Genomic DNA, 7,546 nt, shown 5'->3' with positions numbered 1-7,546 from the left:
CAACACCCGTATCCAGATATGGACACATGTCCTCAGTCTTCACCAGACACTTAAGCAACAGCGCCTGAAAGACACAGCAGCAATGAGTGTGACGGGCGCCTGGGGGGCTCCATCAAGCATCTGCCTCCTGCTCAGGTCGTGATGCTGGGGTCCTGGGATGGAGCCCACATCAGGGTCCCTGCTCAGCGGGGAGTCTGCTTCTTCCTCCCACTCCCTGCTGCTCATGTTCTCTCTCTAAAAATAAATTTTTAAAAAATTGTGAGAATACTGTAGTGTCTTAATTTTGATTCATCTGATTACTGAGTTATCAGTTGCCATTGTGTACATTCATGAAGGTCATTCTCTCCTTTGAAAATAATTGGAGTTTTCACCTTTTTTCTTATGGGCTTAAGGAACTTTTTATAAATCAAAGGTAAATAATATTTTTAGCAATTCAAGGTCTCTTCTGATTCCATACAAATTTTAGGATTGTTTGCTCCAGCTCTTTGAAGAATGCTGGTGGAATTTTGATCAGGATGGCATTGAATGTATAGATTGCTCTAGGCAGTATAGACATTTTAACAATGTTTATTCTTCTGATCCATGAGCATGGAAATGTTGAAAAAGAGAAACAAAACTGGGGGAATCATGTTGCCTGACTTCCAGCTTTATTACAAAGTTGTGATCACCAAGACAGCATGGTACTGGCACAAAAACAGACATATAGACCAAGGAACAGAGTAGAGAACCCAGATATGGGCCCTCAACTCTATGCTCAACTAATCTTTGACAAAGCAGGAAAAAATATACAGTGGAAAAAAGACAGTCTCTTCAATCAATTATGCTGGGAAAATTGGACAGCTATGTGTAGAAGAATGAAACTTGACCATTCTCTGACACTGTACACAAAGATAAACTCGAAATGGATAAAAGACCTCAACGTGAGTCAGGAAACCGTCAGAATCCTAGAGGAGAACATAGGCAGTAACCTCTTCGATATCAGCCACAGCAATTTCTTTCAAGATATGTCTCCAAAGGCAAAGGAAACAAAAGCAAATATGAGTTTTGGGGACTTCATCAAGATCAAAAGTTTCTGCACAGCAAAGGAAACAGTCAACAAAACAAAGGGGCAACCCATGGAATGGGAGAAGATATTCGCAAATGACAGTACAAAGGGCTGATATCCAAGATCTATGACAAACTCCTCAAACTCAACACACACAAAACAATCACGTCAAAAAATGGGCAGAAGACATGAACAGACACTTCTCCAAAGAAGACATACAAATGGCTAATAGACACATGAAAAAATGTTCATCATCATTAGCCATCAGGGAGATTCAAATTAAAACCACATTGAGATACCACCTTACACCAGTTAGTTGGCCAAAATCAACAAGACAGGAAACAACATGTGTTGGAGAGGATGTGGAGAAAGGGGAACCCTCTTACACTGTTGGTGGGAATGCAAGTTGGTGCAGCCACTTTGGAAAACAGTGTGGAGATTCCTTAAATTAAAAATTGAGCTTCCCTATGACCCTGCAATTGCACTTCTGGGTATTTACCCCAAAGATACAGATGTAGTGAAAAGCAGGGCCATCTAGGGGCGCCTGGGTGGCTCAGTGGGTTAACACCTCTGCCTTCAGCTCAGGTCATGATCTCAGGGTCCTGGGATGGAGCCCCGCATCAGGCTCTCGGCTCAGCAGGGAGCCTGCCTACCCCCCTCTCCCTGCCCACTTGTGATTTCTGTCAAATAAATAAATAAAATCTTTAAAAAAAAAAAAGAAGGGCAATCTGTACCCCAATGTTCATAGCAGCAATGGCCACAGTTGCCAGACTGTGGAAAGAACCAAGATGCCCTTCAATGGACGAATGGATAAGGAAGATGTGGTCCATATACACTATGGAGTATTATGTCTCCATCAGAAAGGATGAATACCCAACTTTTGTAGCAACATGGACGGGACTGGAAGAGATTATGCTGAGTGAAATAAGTCAAGCAGAGAGAGTCAATTATCATATGGTTTCGCTTATTTGTGGAGCATAAGGAATAACATGGGGGACATCGGGAGATGGAGAGGAGAAGGGAGTTGAGGGAAATCGGAGGGGGAGATGAACCATGAGAGACTATGGACTCTGAAAAACAATCTGAGGGTATTGAAGGGGTAGGAGGTGGGAGGTTGGGGGAGCCTGGTGGTGGGTATTATGGAGGGCACGGATTGCATGGAGCACTGTGTGTGGTGCATAAACAATGAATTCTGTTACACTGAAAAGAAATTAAATAAAAAAGAAAAGTAGCACTAAGAAGGGTACCTTGTGCCTCAGTGGAGTGTGCAACTTTGATCTTAGGGTTGTGAATTTGAGCCCCATGTTGAGTAGAGAGATTACTTAAAATATTAAAAGAAAGATACAGATGTAGTGAAAAGAAGGGGCCCATGCACCCCAATAGCAGCAATGTCCACAATACCCAAACTGTGGAAGAAGTGGAGATGCCCTTCAACAGACGAATGGATAAAGAAGGTGTGGTCCTTATATCCAATGGAATATTACTCAGCCATCAGGAAGGATGGACACCCACCATTTGCATCAATGTGAATGGAACTGGAGTGGATTATGCTGAGTGAAATAAGTCCAGTGGAGAAGGACAATTATATTGTTTCATTCATATGTAGAACATAAGCAATAGCACGGAGGACTATAGGGAAAGGGAGGGAAAGCCAAATGGGAAGAAATCAGAGAGGGAGATGAACCATGAGGGACTATGGACCCTGGGAAGCAAATTGAGGGTTTCAGAGGTGATGGTATTAAGGAGGGCACATTTTGTGATGAGCACTGGGTGTGATCTGTAACTAATGAACCATTGAACACTACATCAAAAACTAATGATGTGTTATATAGTGGCTAATCGAATATAATTAAAAGCATGAAGAAGTTTATAGTGATAAATGCACACATTAAAAGAGAATTATAAAATTAATGTTACATTTCAAGAAACTAGAAAGAGTAGAATAAATTAAGCTCAAAGTTAATAGAAGGAAGGAAATTAAAATCAGAGCAAAAATAAGATAGAGAGGAGCAAATAATAGAAAAAGACCAAAAAACTGAGAATTGTGTTTTTTTTTTAAGATGAAATAGCAAACCTTTCAACTAAGAAAATGAAAGAAGACTCAAAATCAGAAATGAAAAAGAAAAGAAAATGAAAAGAAAAGGGCACCTGGGTGGCTCAGTTGATTAAGCATCTGTCTTTAGCTCAGGTCGTGATCCCAGAGCCCCATGTTGGGCTCCCTGCTCAGCAGGGAGTCTGCTTCTAACTCTCCCTCTGCAGCTCTCCCTGCTTGTGCTCTCTCAAATAAAAAAAAAAAAAAGAAATGAAAAAGGAGACATTGCAACAGATGCCTCAGATATAGAAAGGATCCTAAGAGACTTTTGTGATTAAATGCCAACAAATTGGATAACCTAGAAGAAATGGATAAATTCCTAAAACATAACCTACCAAGACTGACTCAAGAAATAGAAAGTTTGAAGAGTCAAACCACCAATAAAGAGATTGAATCAGTAACTGAAACTTCCCAACAAAGAGAATCCCAGGACCACATGGCTTCATGGATGAATGCTACTAAACATTCAAAGAAGGATCAATGCCAATCTTTCTTATGCACACCCAAAACATAAAATAGGAAATACTTCGGTACTCATTTCATGATGCCAGCATCACCCCAATACCAAAGCCAAACAGAGATATTACAAGCAAAGAAAGGCTCAAGCCAGTATTGCTAATGACTACAAATGCTAAAATCCTCAATACTATAAAAACCAAATCCAATAGCATGTTAAAAAGATTACACATCATAACCAAGTGGGATTTAATCCTGGGATGCAAGGATCGTTCAACAAGAACCAATCACTGTTATGCACCACATTAACAAAATAAAAGATTTTTAAAAAGCACATGATCATCTCGATGCAGAAAAAGCATTTCACAAAAACTCGGCATTCATTAATGATAAAAACACTCAAAAATTCAAAGACATGTATTAAAAGCCCGCAGCTAACATCATGACCAGTGGTTACCAAAGTATTTTCCTCTAGTTCTAGCACAGGCACAGATGCACACACTTACCTCTTCTATTCAATGCAGTCCTGGAAGTCCTGGAAGTCCTCGACAGAGCAATTGGACAAGAAAAAGAAAAGGCATCCAAACTAGAGAGGAAGAGGTAAAATTATCTGTTTGCAGATGGTAAGATCATATATATAGAAGACTCCAAATAGACTCAAAACCTGTAAAAACTAATAAGTAAATTCAAAATGGCATGATACAAAACCAACAGACAGAAGTCAGTTGCAATTCTATACACAATGAACTCTCCTAAAAGGAAATTAGCACAACAACCCCTTTCACCCTAGTGAGAAAAAAAGAATACTTAGGAATAAACCTAACCAGGAAATGGTTAGGATTTGTACACTGAAAATTACAAAACACTGATGAAGGTAAATGGAAAGACATTTTATGTTCATTGATTGGAAGAACATCATTAATTTCCATACTACCAATGTGATCAAAGATCCCATGTAAACTATAAAAACAAACCAACCAAAAAAACCACTAAATGGCATTCTTTACAGAAGCAGAAAAACAATCCTAAAATATGTGTTGAACCATAACAGACCCAGAATAGCCCAAGCTATCAATAAAGAACAAAGCTGGCGGCATTACCCTTCATATCAAAACATATTACAAAGCTACTACAGTAACAACAGTATGATACATACATTAAAACAGCCCTAAGACGAATGGAACAGAGTACAGAGCCCAGAAAATGAAGCCACACACTTATGGTCAACTGATTTTCCACGAGAGTGCCAAGGACGCACAGCAGAGAAAGGGTTGCCTCCTCACTAAATGGTGATGGGAAAATGGAAAAATGAAATTGGACTCTTAGCTCATACCACCTATAAGAATCAACTCAAAATGGTTAAAAGACTTAAATGTAAGACCTGAAACTGTAGAACTACTAGGAAAAAAACAGAGGGGATGAAAGCTCCCTGACACCAGTCTTGGCAATGGATTTCTTGGTTATGACACCAAAAGCACAGGCTACAAAAGGAAAAATAGACACTAGGAGTGCATCAAGCTAAAAAAGCTTTTGCACAGCCAAGGAAATGATCAACAGAGTGAAAAAGCAACCTACAGAATGGAAGATGATATTTGCAAACCATGCATTTGATAAAGGAGTAATATCCAAAATAGATACAAAGAATTTTTATATCAACACGGAGGAGACTGAAAGAGATTATGCTGAGTGAATTAAGTAAAGCAGAGAGAGTCAATTATCGTATGGTTTTGCTTATTTGTGGAGCATAAGGAATAACATGGAGGACATTGGGAGAAGGAGAGAAGAAGTGAATTGGGGGAAATCAGAGGGGGAGATGAACCATGAGAGACTGTGGACTCAGAAACAAACTGAGGGTTATGGAGGGGTGGGGGTGGGGGGTTGGGTAAGCCTGGTGGTGGGTACTAAGGAGGGCACGGATTGCATGGAGCCCTGGGTGTGGTGCATAAACAATGAATCTTGGAACACTGAAAAAATAAAAAAAAAAAAAGACCTCAAACTCAGTAGCAAAACAAACAAAACAAAACCCCCAAATAAACTGATTTAAAAATGGGCAAAGGATCTGAAAAGACACTTCCCAAAAAATGACATACACATGCCCAACAGGTCCATGAAAAGGTGTTCAGCATCACTCACTGAATTGGCAATGAGGTATCACCTCACCCCCGTCAGAAGGGCTAGACTCAAAAAGACCAGTGACGAGCGTTGGCAAGGATGTGAAGAAGAAGGAAACTCGTTTACCGTGGGTGCAAATGTAAATTGGTACAGATCCTGTGAAAGTCAGCCTAGAGTTCCCTCAAAAATTTACAAATAGAAATGCCATATGATCCAATAATTCCACTACTGGATATTTACTCAGGGGAAACAAACTCCCATTTAAAAAGACATATGCATCCCTATGTTTATTGCAGCATTATTTAAAATGGCCAAGATATGGAAGCAACCCAAGGTCTGCTGATAGATGAATGGATAAAGATGTGGAATATAAGTATATAAATACAAATATACACATACACACAAAACACACACAAAAATACAAATACATACATACACATACAGAAAAACATACACACAAAGATAAACAAATATATAAATACAAATATAAAAATAAAAATGAATGTAATGGATGTTATTCAGCCATAAAAAAGGATGAGATCAGACCATTTGGACAAGATGGATGAACCTGGAGGGTATTGTGCTAGTGAAATACCTCAGAAAGACAAGTATCTTCAACTTACTTTTATGGAATACATAGGCGTTAGGATACAATTTTGAAGGGGAAAAAAATCTCTGCTGTTATGGGGGTTATATTCTAGTGGAAAGAGACAACAGAAGAATTATATGGCATATATTAAGATGAGGAAAGCGTTAGGGAAAAATAGCACAAAGGAAGATGGGAAAGTCTGCAGTGTTTGAGTGGGTCTTTTTTTGTATCTTAAAGTCTCACTTGATATCCATATTTACGGGAAAGTATCATTTGGAGAAGATTGTGGGTTTCCAAGCACAGAAAGTTTTTGACTTAATTTAAACTGTAAGAGTTCTGAATAAATAAATTCGTTTTCTAGTTAAGAAAATGGAGGGCAAATAGGAAATGAGTTACCATCTCTGTACTCGATCAGTGGATAAAAATCCAGGATGGTTGTATTTCGTCTCTAGCTGAATGTTCAGTAACCTAAATATTATTTAGAAAATAAGGCAGTTGTTCGTAATAGTCTCATAAAACTCCTCAAAGAAAACCTGGTGGTAGGTATTAACGAAGGCATGGGTTGCATGGAGCACTGAGTGTGGTGCATAAACAATGAATCTTGGAACACTGAAAATATAAAATAGAATTTAAAAGACACACAAGAAAACATAGGGAAAAACTTCTTGACATGTACCTTGGCAAGAATTTTATGGATGTAACACTAAAAGCACAATCAACAAAAGCAAAACAAGTGAGAATTCATCAAACTAAAAAGCTTCTGCAAACAAAGGAAACCATTAACAAAATGAAAAGGCAACATACAGAATGGGGTGCTCACTTCAGCAGCACATATACTAAAATTGGAACGATACAGAGAAGATTAGCATGGCCCCTGCGCAAGGATGACACGCAAATTCGTGAAGCGTTCCATGTTAAAAAAGATAAAACCATACAGAATGGGATAGAATACTTGGAAAGGGGTTAAAACCCCAAATATATAAAGTTCTCATACGATTTAGTAGCAAGAGAAAGAGAATCCAATTTTAAAATGGGCTAAGGACCTGAATAGACATTTTTCCAAAGAAGATACTCAAATGGCCAACAACTACACGAAAAGGTGCTCAACATCACTCATCATCAAGGAAATGCAGATCAAAACCATAGGGAGGGGTCACCTCACACCTTCAGAATGGCTGTCACCAGACACAAAAGGACAAGTGCTGGGGAGGATGTGGAGAGAAGGAAACTTTGCACATTGTTGGTGGAAATG

The 7,546-nt window shown here is 38.9% G+C and overlaps 1 non-coding gene across 1 annotated transcript; it reads left to right on the top strand.

The window, feature by feature from the left end:
* The first annotated feature begins 7,106 nt into the window (after positions 1 to 7,106).
* On the top strand, positions 7,107 to 7,213 carry LOC116861878. Its single transcript, XR_004381552.1, has one exon. It is a non-coding gene; the product is annotated as a U6 spliceosomal RNA (small nuclear RNA).
* The last annotated feature ends 333 nt before the right edge of the window (positions 7,214 to 7,546 follow it).

The sequence above is a fragment of the Lontra canadensis genome, unplaced genomic scaffold (genome assembly GCF_010015895.1).
Source record: "Lontra canadensis isolate GAN:19392208 unplaced genomic scaffold, GSC_riverotter_1.0 scaffold206, whole genome shotgun sequence".
NCBI classification, from domain to species: domain Eukaryota; kingdom Metazoa; phylum Chordata; class Mammalia; order Carnivora; family Mustelidae; genus Lontra; species Lontra canadensis.
Note: the sequence above shows the minus strand (reverse complement) of the source record. Positions and strands in the feature narration are given on the sequence as shown.